The 15,960-nt window shown below is 36.1% G+C and overlaps 2 pseudogenes; one reads left to right on the top strand and one right to left on the bottom strand.

Moving 5' to 3' along the window:
• LOC109267688 (transmembrane protein 179B-like) overlaps positions 1–8,648 on the bottom strand; it is a 48,657-nt pseudogene extending 40,009 nt beyond the window's left edge.
• A 746-nt stretch (positions 8,649–9,394) lies between these two features.
• Positions 9,395–15,960, top strand: part of LOC109267668 (40S ribosomal protein S3-like) — a 74,324-nt pseudogene continuing 67,758 nt past the window's right edge.

Below are 15,960 nucleotides of genomic sequence, written 5' to 3'. Positions count from 1 at the left end.
TAGTATATGTAAAATGTTTTTACTTTTAATAGGAAAATAATAGAAAATTTTATTTGTTTTTAGTGATATGAACTCATAAAATAATCTGGGACTGGATAAATAATGATAAAATAATAAATTGAAGCTATTTCCCCATGTGGCCACTCAAATCAATGAGAATCGAGGCCTCTCAGCACCTCCATGACTCACTGCTACAGGATGCAACACTATTCAAAAAGCCCAGCCACGCATGTACCAAGCACTGCTCTCGGCAGAAAAGACATTCTTTTAGAACTAGGGACTCAGCAGGATTGTGAGATATAAACTCTATAACAGACACAATTGCTACAAACATTTCTTTCTTGTCTCAGTAAAACAATATTCATTCTACATTTTATATTGAAGTATTTATCATATATACAATGTGCATATATATGTTATATATACACACGTGTGGTATGTGATATACATATACATACAAAACATGTTCATTTACATATGTAGTTCATCATGACAATATATATACTGAAGCAGACACTATTCTCCAATGGAACAAGTTAGATGCATAATATTCAGTTAACATATCACCTTTTGTTACTATTCCGTAATAATTGGAATTTATAAGCCCCTTCATGGACTCAAACAATCAATCAGTCTATCAATAGGACCCATATATATTGAACACTATAAATTGAGCTCCATGCTAAGGACTCTAGGATTTAAAGAGTAATTGAAGTATGTCTTGTTTTAAACCTGTAGGTGCTCAAAATTTAGTGGAGTAGAGGACAAGTATGTTAATAATTAATATCTAACAATATAGCTTTATATTAGAGTATTATAAAGATCTAAATTTTAACACTTCTGAAAATTCACAAAATGATTTAATTCCTCTTCTTACTCCAGGGAAAAAATAAATTTCTGGTATTTTCTAGTAACGAAACCTCAGGAAAACATTGACTTTTGAAGCCTCAGATTCTTTATCTATGAACAGAACTAATTAAATTTATTTTTAATTTTATTAAAATTAAATTAATTTTTATATTAAATTAAAATTTTAATATTTTATATTAATTTATAAATTTATATTAATATAAATTATAATAATTTATATAATAAATTATTTATAATTATAATAAATATAATAATATATTATAATATATTAATAAAATTAAATTTATATTTAAAAACAGAGTATAATAACTGTGACATTTATACCACAGAAAAATGGTCATTGGGCCACTGGTCAGGTATTCTTACAATAGCCCTTTGCAGAGGCACTAATAATAATGTCACCATTTTTAAAGTTAAGAAGAGAGAGAGATAAATAGATCATCTACTACTCTGATCTTATAATGTTCAGTGCTTTATTTACATTTGTTTATGTTTCTATTCATTTACTTTTATCTGAATAATATCCTAACATTCTTCCCATTTTTTGCATTTCTTAATGAAAGTGTTTCATGGATTAATACAGAAGATGAAGGAACAAGATACTCCCTTTCACTGCCCCTAGAAAATGCAAAGAAGGGAGTATGAGCTAAGCTTGGCCACCAATTTGATGCTTCTACATATAACCTCAATTCTTCAAGGCAATGCTATGAAACAATGAGATAACTGAATGTTGGTTATGGCTCATATATAGCAACTGGAACCCTCATTCATTAATGGGAATGTAAAATGACACAATGACTTTAGAAATCAGTTTCTTGCAAAACTAGACACATCCTTACTATACCAATCCAGCAACTGTCCTCCTTGGTATTTGCCAAAATGTGCGGCAAACTAAGGTCCACAAAAAAACCTAAACACAGGTATTTATAGCATTTTTATTCATAATTGTCAAAACCTGGAAGAAGCCAAGATGCCCTTTAGTAGGTTAATGGATAAACAGTCTTACATCCAGACAATGAGATGTTATTCAGTGCTAAAAAGAAATGAACAATCAAGTCATGAAAAGACATGGGAGAATCTTAAATGCATGCTATTAAGTAAAATAACCCAGTTTAAAAAGGCTACATACTGCCTGATTCCAACTGAATGATGTTCTGGAAAAGGAAAAACTATGGAGATAGAAAATACCATTTTACTATTCATTCAATCCCCCCTCCCACCCCTCAATTTCCCTAATGAGTATGAGGTGGCAGATCATTATCATTTGGATAAATTTGCATTTATAATAATTAATGTTAAGTATCTTTTTATACGCTACTGTCCATTTGCATATCACCCTTGGAAAATGTCTATTCAAGTCTTTTGCACATTTTTTCTAATTAGGTTTTGCTTTTTGCTGCTAAGTTGCATAGGGGTATTTTTGCATGTACTAGATATTAACCCTTCATCAGATTTAAGACTTGCAAACCTCTCTCATTTAATGGGTTCCCCTTTTACTCTGTTAATAGTGTCTTTGAGGCACAAAAGTTTTAATTTTCATATAATCCAATATATTTATTGTTCTTTTCTTACCTGTGCTTTTGGTGTCATATTCAAGGAATCACTGTCAAGTCCAATGGCATCAGAATTTTCCCATATGTTTTCTTCTAAGAGTTTAGATCTTATACTTAAGTCTTTGATTTTGTCTGTGTGTTGGGGGGGGGGGGCGGCATAAAGGTCAAACTCTATTATTTTTCATGTGGATATTCAGTTTTCCCAACACCACTGACATGGGGAAGCCAGAGAGAATAGGACCCATTCCCTCTTTCCTTTCTTTCCTTCCTTCCTTCCCTTACTTATTCCCAGTCATCAGTTACCTTTTTTAGTTGTTTGAGATATCAGTTTGTAAACTATTTTTTTTTATGTTTATACTTAGAAAAAGTCCAATAATACATAAGAATTTGTTCCAGGGTATCAGAAAAAAATATATATAAATTATGTTTCTACCATTAATTAGCTTTGAGGCCTTAAGAAAGTAAAACATGTTCTCTAAACCTCAACTCCATAATCTGTCACATTCTATTTGTCAGGTTAGCCTGGTATAACTTTTATAAATATTTCAGAGGATTAGGAGAGAACTAATACATAAAACTAAAAAAGGTTTTACTTTTGATATTGACTAGAAAGTGTCTTAAAATTATGTAATTCAAAAATTAGGATAATTTTCCTCCATATTGACATAAAAATATAAATTTAAATTCCCAGTCAGGTAAAAAAAAAAAGTTTTAAAAGTAATCTCCAGGAAAGCTAATTGTATTTAATATACATTTTTATGTATGAGTATGTATCTTGAGGAAATTGCAATACATACTAAATAGCTACTTGTTTCACTTCATAGGTTCAATCAACAGATAAAATCTGTTGTTTTACCTTTGCCACTGGATCCTTCTATAACATGTGTACAAGTTTGAGTTGGATAAGATGACACTTGATCGAATATTAAAGATTCTAAACTCCATGGTCAAGAGCAATTTCATTCTAGGAAGTCAATGTGTCAACTTTCTAATGAAATGCATTCTTAAAAAAAAAAAGCATATTTACTAGGCAAATTTGGGACCAAACTAATGGAATCAAAATGGAGTTGGCATTAAGATTTATTTGAGAACACAGTATAAAAGAGCAGACCGAAAAGAATCCGTAAACCAATATGAAAAGGAAAACGAAAAGGAAAAGGAAAAGGAAAATGTTCATCATTTGTTTATTACTCTGTGAATCAAAGGAATGAGTGGTTCACATTACACTGCAGAAAAGATGAGTCTCAATATGAACTAAAAGATGGGACACAGAAAATGTCACTGGTCATCTAAATACAGTGATAGAGACAGGTTATGAACTATCTTTCATATATACCCTTTTACAATTTTCCTTAGTAATGAATGACATAAACCTATCTCCCAACATTTTTTAGCAGAAGAGATAAACAGGTCATTTTTAGAAGTAAAGCCACAGTGAATATAGGTATAGGTATATTTGTATTAAATATTTAATCATTGAATTTACTTTACAAAAGAACATTGGTAAATTTATTTCTTTACTTGGGGGGGAGGAGATTACATCTGTATTACATATATTAAAATAATCTCCTCCCCCGCCAAGTAAAGATGTATTAAACAGCATAGCATATAACTGAACATTTAAACATTTTTCTACCAGAGGTTACTGTTCATTATCGTTATCAATTCTATGACTAAATATAACTAAGACAATGACATGAATAAATGCATAACAATGTATTAATTATAAATATTTCACATCAGTTCCAACATATCTAACATGCTAAAAGCCTGCTTCTAAATTTCTTTCATGCATTTTACATCACTTAAATATTAATATGCAATCAGGTAAGACTTTCTTTAAAATGGAGTCTACTTGAAAATACAGGGAAAACTGATTATTATAAAGATTTTGGTAATTTAAGGGATTAAACACATACCTGAACATCAAAGGGAACAGCTGCTTTGAAAACAGAAATATCAGCTTGAATCATTTAATGACAGTAAATATATTAAAAAGAATCAAATATATTTCATTTTCTGTTCCTTTTGCTTATTAGAAATTGTAGGTTATGCTCCCTGTCATGTCTTTAAGGAAGCTACTATAATGCGTTGTTTAAAATTTTTTTTTAATGTGTATTTATTTTTGAGAGAGAGAGAGACAGAGAGACAGAGGGACAGTGAGACAAAGCGCAAGCAGAGGAGGGGCAGAGAAGGAGACACAGAATCTGAAGCAGGCTCCCAGCTGTCAGCACAGTGTCTGACATGAGGCTCAAACTCAAGCGAGATCATGACCTGAGCCGAAGTCAGCCTCTCACCCAACTGAGCCACTCAGGAGCCCTTAACATGTTGCTTTAAATTTCAGTGTGTGAAGGGAAATCCTGCTCTAAAATTGTCAGTCTGTGTTTTTAATCAGCCTATGTGCTAAAACAATAAACTGGATTACTTTCCTTCTGCATACTACTCAGATACTGTATCAATTCGGGTGTCAAAATATGTATCATTCAGGGATCATCCAGGGGAACAAAACCATTAGGTGATATATACTATGATTTATTGCAAAGGAAAAAATTGCCTTATGTGATTGTTAGAACTGGCTATGGATGTCTGACTTTGTAGGTAATGTCAGGAATGGTAAACTGGGAGTCCCTGGCATCAGGTAAAGCTGCAGTCCACAGGCACATTTTTTTTCTCTTTTTCAGAGAAGCCTCAGTTCAATTCTTAAGGCCTTTCAAAGGTGAAATCAGGCCTATCCAGATTATCTAAAATAATATCACTTAAAGTCAACTCACCTCGACTTCATCATAATCTTTATGAAATACCTTCCCAAGCACCACTTAGATTAGTGTTTGAAGAACTGGGGACTCCAGCCTTGCCAAGATGACACATGAAATTGACCATCATAGTCTACCTCTTCTCACACTGGCACCTCATCTCCTTGATCCATAATTAATATCTAAACAAGCATACCAACAACATATGGGATACAAACTACCCCACATACAACTAAACACATACTCTTTCCTCAGAGAAGGATGCGAAGTCTTTGGCTGATGGATCACTGCTCTGGTGGTGGGGAGGGGTGGTGGTGTGGTGGCGAACCAAACCTTAAGCTGAAGAGTATGGATCTTTAGCAGTTCTGCATAAATTAGATTGCTGAAGTTTGTCATGGACTTTAATCCCAGGACATGGTAAGAGATCCCTAAGGACTCTTCTGTATTCCAGGCATAACTTTCCTCATCTCCACTTTATGGTAATGACACAATTTCCCTTCGATAATCAATGAAAAAAAAATCATCCCATTTAGTACAATAACTTTTTTTTTAATTTTTAAAAGAATTTTTTTTATTGATTTTTGAGACAGAGAGAGACAGAGCATGAGCAGGGGAGGGGCAGAGAGAGGGAGACACAGAATCCAAAGAAGGCTCCAGGCTCTGAGCTGTCAGCACAGAGCCTGACACGGGGCTCGAACTCACGGACTGTGAGATCATGACCTGAGCTAAAGTTGGACGCTTAACTGACTGAGCCACCCTGGCGCCATCCCCCCCCCCCCCCTTTTTTTTTTAAAGAACAGGCTGGGTCTGTGTGGTTGTAAGTCTGAACTTGTTTTTTAATGTTCATTTATTTTTGACAGAGAGAGCGTAGGAGGGGGAGGGGCTGAGAGAAAGAGGGACAGAGGATCTCAAGGGGGCCTCTGTGCTGAGAGCAGGGAGACCTATGCACGGTTTGAACTCATGAACTGCGAGATCATAACCTGGGCTGAGGTCGGACAAGCAACCAACAGAGCCACCCAGGTGCCCCAATAACATTTTTTATTGACTGTTGAGTTAGAGGCATGAGAAATCCAATTGGCCGGGTGATAGTTAAATTTCAACTTAAGTGGAATCATTATTGTCTCTCATGTCAGAAGCATTTCTCCCTCTGACACTTCTAGACTGACAGAGCCTAACGGAGGAATGACAAGTAAATATTTTGCCAGTGGATCATAAGTGGGGCTTCTTCCATTTCCACATACTGATTCCTGGACCTGCAATTCTTGGCAATGGGAATAACAACACTATATCCCGGAGACTGATGTGGAGCATAGACAGCTTCCTGGAAATCACTTCCCAGTCCTACAAGGCACTGCCACCCAGTTGGTGCTGTGACTGCCATTCTATTCTTCTATCTAGTCAAGTGCTTCAGGATCACGGGAAACATGATAAGACAGATGAATTCCATGAGCATGAGCCCATTGTCATACTTCATTTATTGCAAAATGACTTATTTGATCAGGAGAAATGCTATGCGGGATACCATGAAGGCAGATTAGGCACTGTATAAATCTACAAGTGTATGTTTTTGCATTCAGGGAAGGAAAATACATATCCAGAGTAACTATTCCAGGAACTACAAAGGGGTACCCCTGCTATGATAAAAACACTCCAATGTAAGTAATCAACCACCAGGTAGCTGGTTGACCACCAGCTGGGAATGAGGGTCATACTGGGAATGAAGGTCATATTGTAGTCTTAGTGTTGTTCTTTGCTGCTGGTAGATTAGTCATTCAGCAGTGGCTAGAGCAAGGTTGGACTTGTTCAGAATGAGTCATCCTACACACTTGCTTGTTAAAACCCTCCCTTGCTAGGGTCACACTTTGGTGACAATTCACATGGCACACACTTATCTTCACATTGATTCCTATTCATAAAGAACTATCCAAATACACCCTCCCCAGAGCTTCTTGATACCAATCTCCCACTAATGTGTCTTCCCAGTCCCTGGCCATCCAGCCAAACCACTGGTCACAACCCATACAGACCACTTCTTCTGACTACTTATCCTTCCAGGCTAAATGAGCAGCCAGGTTTACCATTTGAAGTTTTGCTTACTGAGAGGATTTTATCTCTGTCCTTCAGAGCTATCCTAGAAAGGAGCCATGGTGCTCCAGTTGTCTACTTTGGGTGGTGCCTGTATGTTTTTCAGAAGCATTTATAAGCCAGGCTAAAGCTTTCCCTTTCTCAGTCCACTAGTTATAATGGAATCCCCATGAGTTCACAGATAAAGATTAGGAGAGAGAAAGTAATGTAGGAGTGAGGGCCATAAAAATTTGTGTCCCTATCTTATTCTTAAGCTGACCATGAAAGCAAGAGGCTGATCTCCTATCACTTTTATTTGATAATGGAGTGCTGCTGGGAACACTCAACATTATGGTTGAGTCAAATGACACCCAGTTGGTAATGAGCAGCTAAAGTTTGGTGAGTAATGGCCCATGAGTAAGCCTTCAGCCCTTACTAAGTTCCAGTAGCAAGCCCAGGCTGTTTTTCAAAAGGAGAGTAGTTACCCATATAGGTTAGTAGAGTAGCAAGCCCAAGCTGTTTCTCAAAAGGAGAAACGCTCTTAGCGCTCCTAAGAGTCAGCACAGTGATTCACCTACAGGGACCTTCCAAGGGTTCCGAACAGTATGACTCTCTCTCATTGGTAGTTTAAATAGCACTGGATCCGGTGGATCATGAGGCTCAAGTGGGAAAGTATCTTATACAACATTCTAGACCTGTTGTGAAGCCTTCTCTTGTTTGGAGTCCTACTTAAAAATAGAAGTTTGGGGGCTTCTTGGACCAAATTAACACCAAAATGAGAAATATGTTGCCTCTAAAACTCAAATAATCCCACTGGACATTGTACCTTGTTTTGTCTAGAAGCAGACAGATGTGACAATTTATCTTTTACCTTAGAAAGTATATTCATACCACTGGAGCATTAGAAATTCCCCTGAGGTATAAGGCTCTTCTGTTCTTAGATTATCTAACCTCTGACATGCAAATTTCCTACCGATATGTCTAGTATAGTTGTTATTCTTGCACCTGAGGTATAATCAGCATAAGTTCATCAATGTAATGAATCAATATGATATCCTATGGAAGGGAAAGATGATCGAGTTCTCTGAAGACTAAATTATGCCATGAAGCCATGGAGTTGATATACCTGTGAGATAGTACAGTGAAGAAGGATTACTGGCCGTGCCAAGTGAAATAAATGAACAAGCAATGGTAACACTGACAAAAACATTTGACTGATTATAGATGCATACCAGGTACCAAGGTATCTGCTGATGTGATAAAGCGATAAAACTTCATCTGAAATAGCAGTTGCAACTGGAGTCACCAACCAATTAATTTTAGGAGTATGGTCATTGTCCACATCTACTTTCTTCACAAGCCAAACAGGCAACTGAATGGCATACGGAGGGAGTCCCAACCCCTGCATCTTCTAAGTCCTCAGTGGTGCCTCTAACCTCTGCAATCACTCCAGGAATGTCACCTTGCCTTTGGTTTAATATTTCTGTCAGTTGAGGTGTTGTAGTGGCTCCTATTTGGTCTTTTGTAATATAAAAGTCCTCACTCCACAGGTCAGGGTACCAATGTGGATATTTTGATAGTTGCTGAATATGTTTTTCTCCCCAATTATATATTTTAGAACTGGAAAAATCAAGACAGAATGGGTTCAGAGTTCCACTGGGCCCACTGTGAGACAGACTTAAGTTAAAATTCCATTGATCACCTAACTTCCAAAAATCATTACAGGGACTCATGGGCTCCAACAGATGTTTTGATTTCTAGGAATTATTATCAGTTCACAGCCAATGTCTAGCAATCTCAGAGGATTATGATTATTTCTCTCTCCCTATTGCACAGTCACACTAACTTTGTATAGTGCCTATGGAAAAGTCAGAGATACATTAGCAGTACTAATTGAGAGTTTAGCAGGGTTCTTGTTCAAGGGGACCCAGACTCTTTTTCCTTCAAAGGGTTCTATATCTTGTAAATTGCCTCCAGTTTGAGAACTAATGTAAGAGCCATGACTCTGTTTAGGCAATTAAAATAAGAATTCTGCTCATTCAATCCTGAACTCCTTTGCTTACACAGATCAAATAAAATATTTGATAGACTGTCCTATTTCTCTTCTGGGGATATTATGATTAACTAGTCAATGCATTGCCTCAGTTGTCCATTATGGTAAACCCACCTTCCTTGTCTTTGGTGATTACATGTCACCAGTTTGTCCTTTTGCTCCAGGATCCAATTACATCCAGTGAATTTAGGGATTCTAGTTCAAGGGTAGCAATTCTTACTGTAACTTCTGACCTACAAAGAAGAGTGAAACCCCTGAGCTCCTCAAGTATGGTGGGGCTTCCCTCACAGTGTGGTGAAAGGTATGTCCTCTGGATCTCACTGGGGTAGATGAAAAATTCTTATAAGGTAATTACACTCTAATAATCCAACCTCCCTAAGCTTTGCTATTTTTCTCTATAGGCTAGGAAATTTCTGGTATTTCAATCTACTTATTTTGGGTCCATGTTTCAGGAAACCACGCAAACGGCTTACAGCCTTTTCTAAATCTTCAAGCTAAAACATTGAATCTGGAATCTGTTTAGTGGGCACAAATCAATAAGTTCATCTTGACCCAAGTTTATATTCCTTCTATGATCCGAAACCCTTTTGATCATTTTCCATCCATATTCCTCAGATTTCTTTTAGGATAAATTAGGGAAAATATGTAATTCTGTTGGTATACTGAAGAATTCTCTGTGGGTCAAGCTTTGTTTTTTACCCTTTGTGGCCATATGGGGCATGTTATTGGTCTAGAAACAAGAAAGGTAATGGAGGTAGGACCTAAAGAGGATTAGCAGTTCCATGCATGGCAACTAATTCAGTGGAGACCACTTATTTAGGCAAAGAAGTGCTAAACTTCATAGTCAGCTATTTCTTTTAAGTGTTTATTTATTTTTGAGAGACAGAGAGCACAAGTGGGCGAACAGCAGAGAAAGGGAAAGACACAGAATCTGAAGCAGACTCCAGGCTCTGAGTGGTCAGTGCAGAGCCCCATGCAGTGCTGGAACCCACGAACTGTGAGACTGTGACCTGAGCTGAAGTTGGACCCTTGACCGACTGACCACCCAGATGCCCCTAGAAGAGTTATTTCTACAGGCAAAGAAGAGTTGGTAGAATCTAAGTGTCAAAGTCCCTAGATTTATCAACATCTATCTATATGTTCCCATTCCAATTTTCAGGATGCCATTTTTACACCCCCCCCCCATACATGTCATAGCTTTAACAGAAATTTTACTAATTTGGAAACTCAATTTGAGTTGTAATTTAACCACTCACAAAAAAATGACTTTCAGAAAGTTTGGCCCTGAGTCTCCAGGGCATAGACTTTATTTGGGAGCAGATATAGAAGACTTAAGATCATTTATGTGGAACTTAAACTGGTAATCTGAAGCTGTGAGATTGTCCCATCCTTTCCTCATTTTTTTTTTTATAGCTCAGTTATGAGCAACTAGCCAATCCCATAAGCTTTTAGTTTGAATGTTCTAAGTATATATTTAGTGAACAGAATCTCAACAACTATATGGATATTTTTAAAGAATATACAATGAGGGATACTGGGTGACTAAGTTGGTTAAGCACCCATGTCTTGACCATGAGATCAAGCCCCATGTCAGGCTTATTGCTGACAGTATGGAGCCTACTGGGATTCTCTTTCTCCCTTTTTCTCTCTGCCCCTTTCCCTCACTCATGCGCACAGGAGCACACACTCTCTCAGAATAAATAAATAGATAAACATTAAAAAAATAATATATGATGTATTTTTCTAATGGATATTGCCATATCATGTTGTGAAACACCAGTGCTCTCTTCACTCTTGAAAATAAAGTCTTTAGTGGCTTTGTATGTAATCTGACTAAAGAACAAATTTTAGAAGACACAGAACCAATCCAAAAATCACATTCTTAAAATTCTTTTCTCTAGAACCACTTTTGGTAACAAAGTCAGTATCAGAGAATGTTCAGAGAAAGAGAACTAGCGGAAGATATATATTAAGGGAATCCTATAAATACCTGGTTAACACAATTGTGTGTCCTAGCTATACAAGTATGAAGTCCCTAGGGCAAGGCATATAGAAAGGCTAGCTAGAATTCTTAGGTTTGAACTAAAGCTGCTATCAAGAGGCAGAAGTTATGCCTCTTCAGATAAGTCTCAGCTCTGCTAGCAAGGCCTTTCAACTGATTGAATCAGGTCCACATTATCAAGGATTAAGTTTCCTTTAAAGTCAGCTAATATGATTTAGTCACATCTACAAACTACCTTAACACATTATAATCAAACACATATTTGTGTTTGATTGAAAAACTGAAAACTATAGTTTAGTTATACTGACACAAAAGGTGACCAAAACTATTACATTTTAGTATTTCTTTCTAGAAAATGTAATAAATATTAAACATAAACTAGAGAAGAGAATTTATCTACTTGGCATACTTACCTCTTCTATTTTTGAAACATTCTTTGGCTACTTACAACTTTAACAGTTAGAATACACTATTGTATCAGACCTGTCTTGTGTATCACCTGAAATTCTCTTAGCCCACATTTGATCTTAACTATGCTATGGTAACTAATCTTGCAGATAGACATTGGCAGAACCTTGCTTCAATGCCATCATGTGATTTTAGATTTCTATGCCACACCTTCTGTAACACTGTGGAATCTGAATTTATAGCAACACACTGGGTTCTTGAACATTTAAAAATCCAACGTTATAAGGAAATTGTGCTCCATACTAGGACCCCTGACCAATGAGGAAAATGAACCAATAGAGATATGCTTCCCTCTATCTGTCATGTTAATACTTTTGAGGTATTCTCCTACAACTCCCCAAATGATCTCAGCAGAATCATGCCCCAGTTAACTAAAGAAGAAATAAGGTCAATAGCTTTTTTATTTATTTTATTTCTCTATTTTCTTACTCTTCCCCAGTTTACTTGTCTTCTTCCTCAGATCATTTTTTGCATTAAAATATATGCACTCAAGTTCTATGTCAAGCTCTGTGTTGTTGGAGAAATCAAAACTAATGCACCTGGTACCAAGGGTGGCCCTAGAAAGACCTTCAGAATGGTATTTTAGAATATGACTTCTCTCTCTCTCTCTCTCTCTCTTTCTCTCTCTCTTAAAGTGACGATAAGGACTCAATTGTTGCTAGTATGTACAGTGATAAAACCTTTGGACTATAGGCGAATTATTGATATTTTCTCATGAGGGACAACATGGAACATGGATGTATGTGGGAGCAGTGGCATCTGAATGGAATCTAGCTGTAATGAGGCTAGGAGAAATAATGAAACTACACCTCAAGTGCAGCACATGGTGATTTCATACATACAGCTGATGCTTATTTCCCACACTGAACTGCATAATTGAGATAGAAACAGCAACAGGCAAAACACTCACACTGGTTCTGTGACCTGTGGAGTTTTGGCCATTATTTTAGAAAGAGCCAAGTCTGAAAATACCTGCCCCACACCACTTGTAACTAAAACACAGAATTCTTAATAATACATGAATCAAGAAAATCCATAAAATAAGTAAGAAAAAAAGACAGTAATAGATTTCAAAACATGTACCTGGACCTAAAAGCTCAGACGGAAGTTGATAGTTAAATCTCTATATAAGAAAAGTGATGTCAGAAGTTATATGATTTATTCTTCACATCAAGACTTTATGGGAAAGCCAAATCAAACTAAAACAAAATGTATTAGGAACAAAATAATAAAAGGCAACACAAAATTAATGGACTGGTATCATTACAATGGAGAAAATCAACAAAGGAAAATGTTTTTTTAATGATAACATCCCGGGAAAGATTAATAAAGAAATAAGTGAGAAAATACAAATCATATAGTCACATAGCAGGATAAAATGCTATATTCTAGAGAACAGGGATGCATTAAAAAATAACTTGGTATGAAAGGAGAGCTTTACCCTAATACATATAAAATTGGATTAAATAAAAAATTCCTCAATAGCATAACTAAATAAGACTGAAGATTATAGATTTAGTCTGATTCACACTAATTAATCTATTGTTAAAGATCATCCCAACCCCAAAACAACCTGCACAAATTTATAGCTTCATTGGCAAAACACATGAAACATTTAATGAATAACAAATTTACATTAATTCTTAATAGGAATAGAGAAAACATTTTCTGATCTTTCACGAGGCCAGGGTAACCAACCTCAGTACAAAATGTTATTTCCTGAACATAGATGCACGCATGTAAAACATATATGAAAATCAAATCCAATAATATATAAAAAGATAAATCAAAGCCAAATTATTTTCATACCAGACATATCTATGTAGAACAATATTAAAACTCGATCAATGTAACAGTGATAGAAGCAGAAAAATCTTAAGCCAACATATCATCCAGATACATTAATAGTAAAGATGGTGAAGAACCAAAGACAACAAATTTTAAAAGGAGCCACAGTAAAGCTACTCATACAAAAGAAACCCAAATATCTGACTGTTCAGTGGAAACAATGGTGGTCAAAAGGCAGGGTCACGGTGAGTAAAGAACTAAACAAGAATCTTAAAAATGATGAAACTATCTTTCAAACATTGAAAGCAACGGGATTCTAGTTTCAACACTGACATGAAAAAGCTTGGAAGTCTTCAATACCACCCTTACCACAAGAAAGATTTCCAAACTAAGAATCAATAAATTTTCTTGGATCCATCAGAGAAAAGAGATCACAGACCAAACTGACACTTTGAAATCTGGGGAGACTGGCAAATTCACAACATCACAGAGAAAGCTTACCTGGAGTCGAAGTTCCTGGGGTCATAAGCTGGTAGAAACATATAAAAGGTAATTTTGACAAATTGCTGGAGAATGTGTGTGAAACACAGTGAGTGTGAATCTCCTAGTTTTTGGTCTTAGGAGAACCCCATTATTTTTGAGGGGTTTACCTCTAAGAACCCCACTAGTTCCTCAAAAATAAAGGTATATTAAAAAGAAACCTCACCTCGTATCTCTGGCAGGAAGAGAGGAAAGTAACCATTCTGAAGTATGCTGAGAGTGTTCTCCTTAGCAAATGCCTACTTCCAGTGAAAAAGACATTTCACTTGGTGGAAGGGCATTTCCTTGACTCCAGCTCCTTCTAGCCTTCCTTTTTAACCTGTGGGAACAGAGAGAATAAGGAAACACTTTTAAAGGTTGCAGTCCGGAAACACAGGCTCACTAAGATGCTGAAACCAAATCATTTTCCTCTCCAATTCTTTACCCCTGCATCCAAGGCTCAAGTATGCGAACAGAGGATTACAGCCGAAAGAGCCACAAAGCTCAACCTTTTTTTAAGAGGAAGGCTCACACACACACACACACACACACACACACACACACACACACACACACAAACATATATAGTACACCTGAAACTAATGTTTACTGTATGTTAACTAACTGGAATTTAAATAAAAATTAAAAAAAAATAAATACTCTTTAAATAGGGGGCGGGGGAAGGTGGGCTTAGGGAAAACAAGAGACACCTGAGAAGACAAAAAAACAAGAACACCTGAGAATCATGAGGCCTCTTCCATTTAATGCTACAGTAAATCTTAAAAACTGCCCAATGTTAACCCTATGACATAAAATCTCACATGAAAGACTTATTTACATCAGTTCCTATTATGCAATGTTATAAGTTGAATTGTATAGCTAAAAAGATATGTTGAATTTCTAACTGTGGTACTTGAGTATGACCTCCTTTGTAAATAGGGTCTTTGTGGGTATAATTACATTAATCTGAGGTCATACTAGATTATGGTGGGTCAATCCTAATCCAACGCTTGGTATCTTTACAAGAAGAGGAAAAGTTGAACACAGACACACTTGGAGATAATGCCACGTGACAGTGGAGGAAGACACTGGAGAGATGCATCTACAAACCAAAAAATGTCAATGGTTTCTAGTAACATTAAGAAGCTAGAAAAATGCAAGGAAGAATAACAACCTTCAGAGAGAGAATGGGACCTTCCAACAACTTTATTTTGGACTTCTAGGTTATTAAACTATGAAAGAATAAATAAATTTGTTTAACATCACTCAGATTGTGGTGTTTTGTTAATGGCAGATCTAGAATATTAATAAAGATCTTGGTAATGAGAGTGAGGTGCTGCTGTAAGAAATACTTAAAAATTTTGAAGTAATTTAGAACCAGGTAATGAGTCTCAAAGTGTTTTGAGGTTCATGATAGAAACTTATTCTAAAGTTTGTATGGAAAGGCAAAAGACACTGAACAGTCATCATGACAATGACAAAAAAAAACAACAAATTTGGAGGACTGACACTATCTAATATCAAGATTTACTGCAAAACAACAATAACGAAGATGCTGTGGTATTGGCAAAAACAAAACAAAACAAAACACCAGCTATATGAGTGGAAAATAACCATTTTCTAGAGAGCCTATAAATAAATTCATACAGATACAGTCTACCAGTTTTTGGCCAAGGCACAAAGAGAATTCAATGGAAAAAAAAAAACAGTTTATTCATCAAACTGTTAGGAAAAAAACTGGACATGCAAATGCAAAACAGTTAATCTTCACAAGGAATTCACAAATCTCACAAAAATTAACTCAAAATGGATCACAGACCTAAATGCAAAATGCAAAATTAACCAAACTTCTGGAACAAAACATAGGAGAAAACCTAATTGCTCTTAGGT

The sequence above is a fragment of the Panthera pardus genome, unplaced genomic scaffold (assembly GCF_024362965.1).
Source record: "Panthera pardus isolate Hobbes unplaced genomic scaffold, ASM2436296v1 HiC_scaffold_2, whole genome shotgun sequence".
Taxonomy (NCBI): Eukaryota; Metazoa; Chordata; class Mammalia; order Carnivora; family Felidae; genus Panthera; species Panthera pardus.
This window is presented reverse-complemented; position numbering and strand designations above follow the sequence as displayed.